We start from the raw sequence: 15205 nt of genomic DNA, 5'->3' as shown, positions 1-15205 counted from the left end.
CCTGCTCACCAGCACTCTGCCTGTGGAACTCCCTGATCATCCACCTGAACAGGCAAGTCATGTAAGAGTTACAGCCAGGAAGGATAGGGAAACATAGTTATCAGAGAAATGAGAATTAAAATTTATTATGAGGGGCTTCCCCGGTGGCGCAGTGGTTGAGAATCTGCCTGCTAATGCAGGGGACACAGGTTCGAGCCCTGGTCTGGGAAGATCCCACATGCCGTGGAGCAACTAAGCCCGTGTGCCACAACTACTGAGCCTGCGCGTCAGGAGCCTGTGCTCCGCAACAAGAGAGGCCGCGATAGTGAGAGGCCCGCGCACCGCGATGAAGATTGGCCCCAACTTGCCACAACTAGAGAAAGCCCTCGCACAGAAACAAAGACCCAACACAGCAAAAATAAATTAATTAATTAATAAACTCCTACCCCCAACATCACACACACAAAAAGTTTATTACGAGGCATCTTGGCATAGCTATGACATTAGCAGATTACAAAACAAAAACAAAACAAAACGAGAAATCACCCAACATTGTCACGCTTTTGATGAAACAAGTACATCTACTGCCGGTGACGGTGTAAATGGGTCCAACCTTTTTTTTGGGGGGGAACAATGGAGCAATATATTTCAAAGGAGATAGAAATGTTCATGCCCGTTGACCCCCATCAATCCTACCTTGTAGAGCTAAACTAAAGAAAATGATACCAAAAAAGAAAAAAAGCTACATGCATAATAAAGATTCCCCTTACACCATAACTGTTAACTATGAAGAAACTGGAGAAATAGCGCAACTATCCCACACCAGGGGACTGTAAAGGAAATTACATTTACCACCAGATGGAAAGTATGATGAAAACTATTAGCAAAAGGAAATGCTTATCACGTAACGCTTATGAGAGCACAAAATTGTACTCTGAAGATACTATAAAAATCACATAAAGGTATGAATAAGGATGTGTAAAGGAACACAGAGAAAGGAAAATCACTACTCAGTAGGGTATTATTTTTATTGGAATGTTGTTGATGTCATAAAAATCTCCTATAGAAAATGCTGGGACTTCCCTGGTCGCACAGTGGTTAAGAATCCACCTGCCAATGCAGGGGACACAGGTTCGAGCCCTAGTCCCAGAAGATTCCACATGCCACAGAGCAACTAAGCCCGTGCACCACAACTACTGAGCCTGCGCTCTAGAGCTCGCAAGCCACAACTACTGAGCCCGCGCACCACAACTACTGAAGCCCACACACCTAAAGCCTGTGCTCCACAACAAGAGAAGCCACCACAATGAGAAGCCCATGCACTGCAAGGAAGAGTAGCCCCTGCTCGCCACAACTAGAGAAAGCCCGCACGCAGCAACGACGACCTAATGCAGCCAAAAATAAATAAAAAAAAATAAATTTATGGAAAAAAAAGAGTGTGATGTTTTAAAAAAAGAGAGAAAGAAAATGCTACCCTTCCTTCAAAATCCCTGATTCACCTTGTCCCTACCTGGTTTGTGATCCTTATTACATTATACCTTGAATGTAATTATTACAGTGTACTAGTTTTAGCCCCCTTTGGACCATAAACTCTTAAGGGGCAAGGACTATGATTTACTTTTTTGTCTCACCTGAGCACTTGTATTTGCCTGGCACGTACTAAACGTTCAATAAATATTAAGTGAATTCAACCACTGCTAAAGATTATATTTGTTTAAAAATAAAATGAAGCAGATCATTCCTCCACTCTCTTGTCTCCTGGCAAAAAACACTCAGATGAATAGATATCTATATTATTTTTAAAGGCTTCCTGGGAAGGAAAATGCACATTTGAAAAGTTAGCATTTTATATTTGGAGTGAAACATAGATGCAACAATAAAGGCAACACTTGAAAATCTACTGAGGCTCTTAAGGCAACAAGATGTTTAAAAATTGAAACCATACTGAGGTCTGCCACTTGGGGCTAGGTGGATCCTGGCCAGAAGGAGAACGATTCACCACTCCCGCTAGGAGCCCCAAAGTTACTGTGCTTAAATCAGGTCCAGTCTCATATGAGCTTAAATGTTAGGACTGGCCAGGAGACAGGAAATGGGACAAACTAGCTGGAGCTTATCCCTCCCAAAGAGAATAACAGAAATTTACTGAGGAACTATTTTTATAAGTACCCAGGCTTTATTCAGTGCCAGGCACGCTGTGTGCAATACTTTAGGCTCCCATTTTACAGATAAAAACTTGAAGTTCAGAGACATTATATGACTCACCCAAGGTCAAATAGGTAGTGAGGGCAAGACCCCAAAGCAGCCACAGGCTCTTAACCTTCCCTACCCAGCATGCCTTGCAACTCGCTCTGAACAGCCCCATTTGTGTGTGTGTGTGTGTGTGTGTTTAATTTTTTTAAACATCTTTATTGGAGTATAATTGCTTTACAATGGTGTGTTACTTTCTGCTTTATAACAAAGTGAATCAGCTCTACATATACATATGTCTCCATATCTCCTCCCTCTTGAGTCTCCCTCCCACCCCTCTAGGTGGTCACAAAGCACCGAGCTGATCTCCCTGTGCTGTGTGGCTGCTTCCCACTAGCTATCTGTTTTACATTTGGTAGTGTGTATATGTCCATGTCACTCTCTCACTTCGTTCCAGCTTCCCCTTCCCCTTCCCTGTGTCCTCAAGTCCATTCTCTACTTCTGTGTCTTTATTCCTGTCCTGCCCCTAGGTTCTTCAGAACCATTTTTTTTTTAGATTCCATATATATGTGTTAGCATATGGTATTTGTTTTTCTCTTTCTGACTTACTTCACTCTGTATGACAGACTCTAGGTCCATCCACCTCACTACAAATAACTCAGTTTCGTTTCTTTTTATGGCTGAGTAATATTCCATTGTATATATGTGCCACATCTTCTTTAGTCATTCATCTGTCAATGGACACCTAGGCTGCTTCCATGTCCTGGCTATTGTAAATAGAGCTGCAATGAACATTGTGGTACATGACTCCTTTTGAATTATGGTTTTCTCAGGGTATATGCCCAGTAGTGGGATTGCTGGATCATATGGTAATTCTATTTTTAGTTTTTTAAGGAACCTCCATACTGTTCTCTATAGTGGCTGTATCAATTTACATTCCCACCAACAGTGCAAGAGGGTTCCCTTTTCTCCACACCCTCTTCAGCATTTATTGTTTGTAGATTTTTTGATGATGGCCATTCTGACTGGTGTGAGATGATACCTCATTGTAGTTTTGATTTGCATTTTTCTAATGATTAGTGATGTTGAGCATTCTTTACGTGTTTGTTGGCAGTCTGTATATCTTCTTTGGAGAAATGTCTATTTAAGTCTTCTGCCCATTTTTGGATTGGGTTGTTTGCTTTTTTTGATATTGAGTTGCATGAGCTGCTTGTAAATTTTGGAGATTAATCCTTTGTCAGTTGCTTCATTTGCAAATATTTTCTCCCATTCTGAGGGTTGTCTTTTCGTCTTTTTTATGGTTTCCTTTGTGAACAGCCCCATTTTGGCTGTTTGTCCAGGTCAGTGAAGTCTCAGGGTTTTCCTTTTTCTTTTCTTTTTTTTTCTCATTTTTAGAAGACCAGTTAAAATTTTTCCAGGATTGTGGTGAGGAGGGAGTGGGTAGATTCTTGCACAGTGGGTAGATATCTTACAGATATCTCCCTTTCTTGCAGCCTGCAAATCAGACTATTTTTACCTCGCTTATGTTTTTTCTCTTGTTTTCATCCTGACTCACTGAACTCTTGATTTTACTCCATGCTCTTTGAATTGCAGTGGTCATCAGTCATTTTCTCCTTAAGAAAATCACAAACTACCTGTTATCAGTGACTTTCCTAATGCCTGAGTGTATAAATCGTTTCTGGGACGTTTCTTTAGCCGACTGCAGTCTCACATATTGAGGACAGGGTTTGGGGATTAAAACAGCAGTTGTTCCAGGACAGTTTCTTCCAAAATTATATGAATATTCTTTTTTCTTGGAAGCAAAGCTTTTTCACAAATTGTACTTCTTAGCATTTACTATCCTCCTACTCTCACTGTGTTCCCTTTCCTCTTTTTCTTCCATGCATTTTGCTTGTGGTGCAAAACTGCCATTTTTTTTCAGTCTCTCTTAATGCGAGTAACAGTAACATCTGATGTAATATCCAGCTAACCTCAGGCAGAGGCAGAACCTCCTCCACCTGCTTTCCTGTTAGAACTACCTCCTGTTTTGCTCACTTCTATTCTTCTTAGCTTTATTTTGTGCCCTTCAAATTGGCTTCCTAAAACACAAAATTCCATATCAACTAAAAATTAACTGAGAAATAGATGGTACTTAGTAAGTCCCAAACTACAGAATCTCACCCATTCTCATTGTCTGGGGCTTATACAGTTAAACATTAAGTGGTAACAGATGTTCCCTGCTGGAGACTCAATTTCCAGGACTGTGTTTTATCACTCCCCCTAAAAGATAGTCAGGTTTTCCCCTTTTATTCTTGCATTTTAAAAAGAGCATTATCGGGCTTCCCTGGTGGCGCAGTGGTTGAGAGTCCGCCTGCCGATGCAGGGGACGCGGGTTTGTGCCCCGGTCCGGGAAGATCCCACATGCCGCGGAGCGGCTGGGCCCGTGAGCTATGGCCGCTGAGCCTGCGCGTCTGGAGCCTGTGCTCCGCAACGGGAGAGGCCACAACAGAGAGAGGCCCACGTACCGCAAAAAAAAAAAAAAAAAAAAAAAAAAAAAAAAAAGCATTATCTAGGATTAAAAAGAGTGAAAACGTCTGCATTTGGAAGAACAGTTTAGTGATAGATGCTTTTTCTTTCAACCAGTTAAGGGAAATTGTGGAAATTTAGGCTATGTTTTCTAGGTTTGCTGTATATTATGTATATTTCAGTATTAAATGAATATTTTAATATATGTGTGTGGTGGATGAAATCTGGCCACAGATTCTTTGCACTTCCTCCCACCAAGAAGCGGAATCTGTTTTCCTACCCTTTGAATCTAGGCTGGACTTATGACTTGTTCTGACCAATAACAGCTGGCTGAACTGGCATCCTGTGAGTTCAGGGGCAAGGAACTTAAGAGGACTTGCAGCTTCTGCCTTTGTCACTTGTAATGCTGTCCTGAGACTGTCATATAAAGAAGCCAGTCAACCCTGCTGCAGGGTGAGAAGGAGAACCCAACACCAACTTTGTCTTCCCAACATAGAGCACCAGAGAGCCTTTCATTAGAAACTGACTCCTGCATGCCCCACGGAGCTAAAGTGTAAACCTTTGTTCTTTTAGGGGAACCATAATTCCGCCCGAGGTCAGGCTGGCACCATAGAAGTCCACAGTGGGAAAGAACCACAAACCAACTCCCCTGGGTGGCATGGTCAGGGCGGCGCTTTATTTAGATGAATGCACACAGAGATGTAACAGTTCGGTCTAGCCATATGATTGTATGGTTTGGATGCCATGTGGTCTTACGGGACGTCAAGAATGCTGTGAATCCCAGCTTGCACCAATGTGCCTTGCCTCAATTTCCCTTTTTCTCAAATTGGCAGCACAGCTGTCACTTATCTTGTAGGTATGATCGTTCTATCCTCGTCCTCAAATCCCTTTCTAAAGAACCCCGAGTCTCTACTGTAAATGCTACATAAATCCAAGTTTTGAAGCACCTTTGGTCTGAAACCAATTCTGAAGTCAGGCAAGATCTCAGGCTCCACCCTCTTTTCTTCCTTGAAGATCCAGTGGTGCGAAGGAGGTCGTGCGACCGCGATTAGTCCGGGAGAGCCGAGGAAAAGGAAGAGAAAGGGTAACTTTCATTTTGTTCATCAAGACCTTATTGAAGAGAGGTGGGCGAGTGGACCCTGGAAAGGAGGCTCAAAGGCTGTTAGCGTCTTCCATCCCTTTGGAGGTGGGCACCAAAGGGACAGGCTCTTAGTGATGGGTGGGAAGGAAAAGGATGGTTCTCTGATATAAATCTCTATCAACGGTTAGGAGGGGACAATTGTCAGGGCATTCTGATTCTTGGCAAATTATCACTGGACATAAATCTAAATTTAACACAGGGCTCTGCCCCCTGCATTATCTCTTTAAAGAGACACATCACCGCCCAAACCCTGCAGGCTCATTCAGAAACTACCTTCTCTGAGACCTCATTTTCCTGGACTATTTTGGTTTGATCCTCTTGGTGTCATGACATTTTCAGACATTATTTTTAATTTCAAAAGTAATTTAGAATTCAATTTAATAAGTTCTGAACACACACTTACAAATCTTGTAAAAAATCAAATACTATAAAAGGGCATTCAACAAAAAGTAAATGTCCATTCCATCCCAGCCAAATACCAATCTGTAACTAGGTTCCTGTGTACTTCAAAGCCATTTTATACTTAAAATGTATATATTTTCAGGCATTAAAAATTGTACTTTTTACTTTTAAAGCTACTTGAACTCAAGACAAGGCAGAAAGGTAGACACCTGTGGATTAAAAAAGAAGAAAAAAAGGTCTGAGGTATAATTGTTTTAAATACTGTGTTGATGTGTTGAGTTTAAAAATATTTTGATGTGTCCCAACGCATGGAAAACAAGATGCTGTGAATCACTCACTGCCCCAAATAAACTGTCCAATATGATTATATATTTTTGTGTTTACTTGGCAAGGTCACCTCGACAAGTTTATATAATAATATACAGAAAACAGAAAGTCACCAAATAAAGTGGAGTGATCAGGAAGGGAGGGAGAGGAGCAGAACGCAGACTGTTCTTCTACTTAGAGAAGAGGTGCTGAGAAGGAAAAGAGACGAGAGACTGGAGAGGTAGGTCAGCCAAGCCCTGGGCCAGTGCTTTCCTAGAGGATTTTCTGCAATGCTGGACATGGTCATGTTCTGCCATGTCCAATAGGGCAGCCACTGGTGCTACTGAGCACTTGAAATGTGACTAGCATGACTGAGGGACTGGATTTTTCATTTCATTTAGTTCATTTGAATTTAAATAGCCACATGGGTTAGTGGTCACCAGAGTAGACAGTGCAACATCCTTGGGAGGCATCAAATGAACACAGAGAAAAGAGAATGCAAAAGAGGTAGAGAATAAAGGAGGGGAAAGTAAAAGCAGATGAGAAAAGAAGGAAGGGAAAGAGAGAGGAGGAGAAAGAAGAAAGAAGGCATTGGGTCTTTCCAGAGGAGAAGGAGAAGGGAGGAGAAAAAAAGGACAAGTAGAAGAAGCAGGGGAAGATGGAAAAAAGAGTAAGATGTCGTGGAAAGGTAGACAGCTCAGAACAACTGTCTTAAGTGATGATAAGTAACCCTGTACTACTGGAAGGACCCCCCTGCTACCACCACTTCTGGCATTTATTCTGAGGTCTCTGCAACAGCACCACTGGAACGGCCTCTGGAGAGTTAAATTCTAGAGCAACATCCTACCCGCACTGACCTTGGGAGGCCTGGGGGCCTCAACTACCTAATCTGTGAAGGGTGCAGGGGTCCAAGGGCTCCTTCACCCTAACTTGTACAATAAAATACTTCACTCCAAGGAAAACCCACAGTTTTGATACACCACTAGGTGTCACCATTAACCAAAATGAGTTTTTATTTTTTTGCCCTGCAAAATTTGGTGAAAGTTTCTTCTTTGAATCTATATCTGATCTACACAATTTATTTGGTTATTTTCTCACTCTGTCACACCAAAAGCAAGATGGTTTGTGCTCTGGGGGCCCACTAAAGAGGGATACTCATTCTTATTTGTTATATATATTTTTTTCTTTCCAGCTAAAACTCTGCTAAATGCCACAAACATGATGTGTATGCACACATGCATGCTCAGTTGCTTGCTTGCTCATTCATTCATTAAACATTTACTATGTGCCAAGTAGGGGGTCTCATGTACAGCTGCATAAGTTGTATACTGCACAACTCTGGTGGGGCGCTCCTCACATAGATGTCAATGTGATTGCCTGAAGAGTTTAGCCCAGAGGCTCTGCAAGATTTTGGTCTGGGTTCAGGAACAAAAGGACGGTCCATGCTGTTCCCTTCCTCTCTGTTTTCTCTCTCAGGAAAGAATGTTAGTCTAAAATCTTCTTTGTAACTAGAAGTATCTGTGCCCCATATACATTTTGGGAGTTAAACATACCACATATAGCTTTATCTTCCAGCCTCATAAAAACTAAACTTTCATTCCTTTTCAGAAAAGTTATACCCCTCACAGAGCATATTTTACAACTAAAGCAATGTACTGGGAAAATCAAGGCATGGCCTTTGCCCTTGAGAAATTCAAGAAGAGGCTTGATCACACCTAAGATACAAAATAATATCCTTAAGATCTGTATATCTCAACCCGACCTTTGACTAGAAGAGGGGTAGCAGCAATTGAACATGAACCTAGGGACCAGGACCTGGAGATCTAGCCTGATTAGGCAGGTGTTCTTGGGAAATAGGCCTCTTAGGTTTTGCTGTATCACAAACCACCTGGAACCTAAGTGGCTTAAAATAGCAAACACTTATTATTTCTCATGATTCCATAAGCCATTTGGACAGTTAATCTGATCTACGTTGGTGTGGTGGATCTCTGAGGTCTGTAGGTGGCTTATCTGGAGTTGGCTGGCCTCACTCACATATCAGGAGATTGATAGGCTGGTTGGTCAAGGGGGAGTCAGCTGGGATGACCCAACTCTGCTCTGTATGATCGCTCATCCTCCAGCAGGCTAACCCAGGCTTCACATGGTGGTCTCACCAATGGTGGTCTCAGGGTACCAAAGGGCAGTAAGAGAGGGCAAACTCCAATATGCAAGCACTTAAAATTTTCTGCTTGAGTCATATTTGCTCTTGTTTCATTGGCCAAAGCAAGTTACATGGCCAAGCCTGAGTCAGTGGGAAAGGTGTGACTCAAGAGGGTGGATCCAGGGAGGTATGAACAAATTGAGAGCCAGTGTTGCAAAAATCTACTGAAGAAAATTAATTTAATTTCTCTTTATCTCAGATTTCACCAAAATGATAATAATACCTCCTTTACCCATTGTCCAGGGATGCAAAAGGAATAAACACACAAAAGAAACTGTTATATATCATTCAAAGAAAAGGAACAATATAAACATTATTAATTTTACTTCAGTTTCTTCATTTACCTTTCTCATGTCTCCTCCATAACATGACTAATCTATCCCACTTATTGGAAATTCCTATTGAAAGTAAAGGTACTATTTTCAAAATAAATTTCCATTTGTGTCATAACCTTCACCTGTAAATAGGAACATTTCAAGGGCTGTGTGTAAGGATACCTACCTAACAGTGTAAGTAGGAGTATTATTCAAGAACAGAGACCCAGGAATGTCTGTCCTCATGCTAACTTCCACAATTGCCCCTATATGTTAGACTTTGCAGGTACATTTTGTTCTAAATAGTTGCTCAGCGCTACACAGGTTGAACACCTGTTGGTATAGCACTCAAATGATTTATTAGGTAATAAATAAGTCATTAGAGAATGAGTAAGAGTTTACAGTGTCTGTTCTCATTCCTATTTGCATGTTGCTGAGTATTACTGAAGGTAACAACACCTCTGCAAATTCACATTGAATCCTACTGGTGCCAAGACTGGGCAAGAGCATTACTTCACCCTTACAAATGACTTCTTTTTCCTATAATTTGTGGCCTCTATAATTTAATTTGATGAATAAAAATTTATTGAGCATCTACTATGTGTGAAGAACTGCTGCAGAGATAGAGATGAATCAAACACAGTCTTTGCCCTCCTGGAGGTCACTATCTAATGGGACGGTTAGATAACTAACAACAAACTATAAGGCAAGTCTGACACAGAAGTGCTATGGGGGGCGCTAGGGAAGAAATGATGCACCCCCATGGGATGAACTTGAGAAGACTTCATAAGAATGATGAGCCTTGATCAATGAGTAGGATTTCTCAACGTGGAGAAAGGATAAGAGAACTCTAGGTATGGTAAACAGATTAGGTTTAAAGTACACCTGTTCAGGAAAAGGAGATCACCCAGAGTGGTACGAATGTGGGATAAGTTGTGTAAGTGGAAAAGGAGGTAAGGCCAGCTTGTCAAGTCCTTTGAATGCTCTTATTAAAGAGCTTACAATGAGGGTCTTCAATGGCTTCTGATTAAAGCATTCTCATGATCATAGTTATTTTAGAAGTATCACTCTGGCTTCTGGATCCTGACAAAATGGCAACCCATTTTAGGCTACTGGCTATTTCCTTCAACCCAGCTATGGGAGTACCTCAGAAATGTAGCAGTTGTTGGATCTGAGTACCTAATGCAATAACTGTGAGAAGCCTCTAGAAGGACAAGAAACAGTTGGGCTCCAATATGTGTGTCTGTGACAGCAGTTTACAGAGGAAGGGGACAGATGCCACAGGTGGGGAAGCTTTTATCTTGGGATCTTCTTCTTCCCTCATAGTTTCATGGGCAGATTGTTGTCTACACCAATTCCACTACAAGACAAAACAGAATGATTAGTCCTGTGTGCCAACAGAAGATGGAGTTTGTGGCTACCTTAGGGCAGGCTTAACCCATGGGGATAGGGAGGAGATAATAGTGCAGACAGCCCCATGTTCCTTCTAAGAACAGGAGCTGCTACAACTCAACAGAGTACTGGAGGTCTTGGCCAATGTGATAAGACATGAAGAAGAAGCGATACGTGTAAGGATTTGAAAGGAAGTGACAAAACTGTTATTATTTATAGCTTATCTAATTACCTATGTGGAAAACCTCACAGAATTAATAGAAAAACTTTTAGAACTACTACTTATTGTCTGCAAGGATGTCAGGAACAAGATCTCCTTACAAAAATCAGTAGCATTCTTCTCCATCAGCAATACTCAACCAGAAAATATAACAGAAAATAAGACACCTTTCACAAGAGCAACGAACCTATAAACTACCTAAAAATTAACTTACTATATCTGGAGAAAACCATACTTCAAAAAGACACATGTGCCCCTATGTTCACTGCAGCACTCTGTACAATAGCCAAGACACGGAAGCAACCTAAATGCCCATCAACAGATGAATGGATAAAGAAGATGTGGTACGTGTATACAATGGAATATTACTCAGCCATAAAAAGAATGAAATAATGCCATTTGCAGCAACATGGATGGATCTAGAGATTATCATACTAAGTGAAGTAAATCAGAGAAAGACAAATATCATATGATATCACTTACACGTGCAATCTAAAAAATGATACAAATGAACTTATTTATAAAACAGAAACAGACACAGAGACTTAGGAAACAAACTTCTGGTTACCAAAGGGGAAAGGTGATGGGGGCAGGGATAAATTAGAAGGTTGGGATTAACACATACACACTACTATATGTAAAATAAACAACAAGGACCTACTGTATAGCACAGGGAACTCTACTCAATACTCTGTAATAACCTACATGGGAAATGAATCTGAAAAAATATGTATATGTATAACTAAATCACTTTGCTGTATACCTGAAACTAACACAACATTGTAAATCAACTATACTTCAATCTAAAATAAAAATTAAAAAAAACTACAAAGTACCTAAAAATTAACTTAAAAGGCTCAAAATAAATTTTTAGAGAGAAATATAAAACTATTAAAGGACATAATATAAGACTTGAATAAGCAAAGAGGTGGTGCCATGGTGGTGGGCAAGACCCCTTAACATGTAAAGTTATCAATTTTCCCAAAGTTAATCTAAAAATTCAAGGCAATTTCAATACACTTCCAACAAATATTTTGAGGGAATGAAAAAGCATATTCCAAAATTTATGTGGAAGAATAAAACCAAAGTCCACAATTAGTTGAGTCTATTTTGAGAAAAGAGCAAAGAGAAAGCACTTGTCCCACTCTGCTCCAATGCCGTATAACAAAACGCTACGGTCCTGGTGCAAAAACATGCAAATAGACCAAGGACCAGAAAGTGCTCAGAAATGTATACGTGTGTGTTTATGCATTTGGGTGTGAGTGTACCTGATGTATGGAAAAGAACACACCACAAAGCAGTGGGGTTAGGAAACGTTGCTTAGTAGATTGTACAGGGAAAACTGGTTCACTAGATGGAGAAGAATTAAGCTGAATCCCTAACACCATAAACAAAGGTGAATTTCAGAGGCATTAAAGATATGAACGTGAAAGGCAACCCTACAAAACAAACAAATAGAAATATTTATAGGAGAATACATTTATGATCTTTAAAGTGGGGAAGGATTTTTTTAAAAAAAACAAGACCTAAAAAGTACAACCATAGGCCAAAGAAAAAATTGAGGGATTTGACTATTTTAAAATTAATGATAGCATATATGTGAAACCTAGAAAAATGGTACAGATGAACCAGTTTGCAGGGCAGAAAGTGAGACACAGATGTAGAGAACAAATGTATGGACACCAAGGGGGGGAAAGCAGCGGCAGGTGGGGTTGTTGTGTGATGAATTGGGAGATTGGGATTGACATGTATATACAGATGTGTATAAAATGGATGACTAATAAAAGCCTGCTGTATAAAAAAATAAATAAAATAAAATTCAAAAGAAAAAAAACCCCCAAACTTATAGCTTTTTCTCCTTTCATAGATTTATTATCTATAGCTAGTTAACATAATTTATTTTTGTATTTAGTATGTTCAGATATCATATACCATAGTATCTTTATTAAAATCTTCCTAATATTTTCTAACTTTTCATGTGAAATAATATTGATATGTGGGATATTATATAGATTACAATATCTTTGCATATGTATACGCATTATTATTTGTAAAAATAAAAGCATGTGTATATGTAAAAAAATTAATGATAAGGATGGGTATCATTATCAAAATCAACTGACGGGTGAAAAACTGGGAAAAAAAATTGACACTTCTAAAACCAGCAAGGGATTCTTACCTAGAACATATAAGAAAGTTCTACAGTCAATCAGAAAAAGACAGAGAACCCGGTAGAAAAATGGGCAAAGGCTATGAATATGTGACTCACACAAGAAAATCCACTAGCTTTGCTCAACCCCACTAGTTATTAGATAAGTGCTCCACCTCATTAGCTAACAGATAAATGAAAATTAAAACAATAGAAAGAGGACTTCCCTGGTGGCGCAGTGGTTAAGAATCCGCATGCCAATGCAGGGAACATGGGTTGGAGCCCTGCTCTGGTAAGATCCCACATGCCGTGGAGCAACTAAGCCCGTGTGCCACAACTACTGAGCCTGCACTCTAGAGCCCATGAGCCACAAGTACTGAGCCCATGCGCCACAACTACTGAAGCCCACACACCTAGAGCCCATGCTGCACAACAAAAGAAGGTACCACAATGAGAAGCCCGCGCACCGCAAGGAAGAGTAGCCCCCACTGGCCACAACTAGAGAAAGCCTGTGTGCAGCAAAAGAGACCCAAATGCAGCCAAAAATAAATAAATAAAATAAATTTAAAATAATAATAATAATTGGTGTTTTCAGAACAACAAAAAATGTGAGTGCTTATTGCATATTGGATACTATGCTTAAGATGTTTATACCCATTAGCTCATTCACAACTCTATAAAAGAGACTATTATTAGCTCCATTTTATTGACTAGGAAACTGAAGCTTAGAGAAGTTAATTCTTGCCCAAGGTCACAAAGCTTCTACAAACCCACATCTTCTGATTCCGTAGCCCTACTATGTATTAGATACCATGCCACAGGCTTCATTTTCATATAATTCTCACAAGTTTTCTCCATGAGATAGGCTTATTATCTTCTTACAAATGTGGAAAGTGAGGCTCAGAGCACTTAGGTGACAGGTCCAACCTCTCTTAGCTAGTAAGTGGTAGAGTGCGATGCAGACCCAAAGTCTGTGCTCTTTTCACAATACACACCTGCACATCTCTCTGTGCTACTGCTCAAATGATTCTTCAGGCTACCAATTCAAATTATACCTTTAGATCAAAAGAATCTAAAGAGATGTCTTAACCTACTGCAGTGTATGGACCTTGTTTGGAGCCCATTTCAAACAAATGGATAGTAAAACCACCAAGAAGACAATAAGAAAAATGTGATACTGAGAAACTATTATTGATTTTTGTGAGTGATGGTAACATCATGATTACCTTTTAAAGAAGGGAGTCCTGGCGGGTGGGGGAACTATGTATGCACACACAACATGGATAAATCGCAAGAGGATTAGGCTAAGTAAAAGCCACCACACATAAAAGATACACGTTGTATGATCCCATAGATAAAATCCTTAAAAAGTTTAAATAATCTATAGTGACAGAAAACAGCTCACTGGTTCTTGGGGTGTTTGGGGTGGGTAGGTACTACAGCCTGAGGAATTAGAAAGGGTCACAAGAAATCTTTGGGGCTACTAAAAATGTTCTTTATCTTGATTGTGATGATGGTTTCATGGATATACACATATGTCAAAACTCCAAATTAAGACACTTTAAATATGTACTGTTTACTGTATGTCAAGTATATCTCAATAAAGCTGCTGAAAATTTAAAAAATTATTCTATAAAAGGAAGTCCTTTTTAAAAGCAAAATACGTACAGGTAAAATAATACCATTGTTCTCAAAGTGTGGTCCCTGGATCTGCAGCATCAGTATCACCTGGAAACTTGTTAGAAATACAAATTCTCAACCCCACCCTAGAACTGCTGAATCAGAAACTCTGGGGGTGGGGCTCAACAATCTGTTTTAACAAGTCCCCCAGGGGACGCTGATGCTCACTCAAGTTTAACAACCACTGAAATAATGTGATGTCTTGAATTTGTTTCAAAATAACCCGGGGAAGGGGTGATGGGTTGGTGGGGGTAGAGATGAAACAAAGTGGGTCATGAGTTGATTATTGTTGGAGCCGGGTGATAGCTACGTGGGGACTCATTAAAAAAAAAAGGTAGAGAGTGTAGTTATAAACTCTCAAAAAATTTTATTTATTTATTTATTTGGTTGCACTGGGTCTTTAGTTGCGGCTCGAGGGCTCCTCAGTTGCGGCTCGAGGGCTCCTCAGTTGCGGCTCGAGGGCTCCTTAGTTGCGGCATGCATGTGGGATCTAGTTCCCTGACCAGGGATTGAACCCCAGCCCCCTGCATGGGGAGTGCAGAGTCTTAACCACTGCACCACCAGGGAAGTCCCTCTCTACTTTTATATATATATTTGTAAGTTTGCCATAATAAAAGTTTTTAAAAATCCAAAGTGTTGGGCTTCCCTGGTGGCGCAGTGGTTGAGAGTCTGCCTGCCGATGCAGGGGACGCGCGTTTGTGCCCCGGTCCGGGAAGATCCCACATGCCGC

The sequence above is a fragment of the Mesoplodon bidens genome, assembly GCF_964165515.1.
Source record: "Mesoplodon bidens genome assembly, chromosome: 3".
NCBI classification, from domain to species: domain Eukaryota; kingdom Metazoa; phylum Chordata; class Mammalia; order Artiodactyla; family Ziphiidae; genus Mesoplodon; species Mesoplodon bidens.
Note: the sequence above shows the minus strand (reverse complement) of the source record.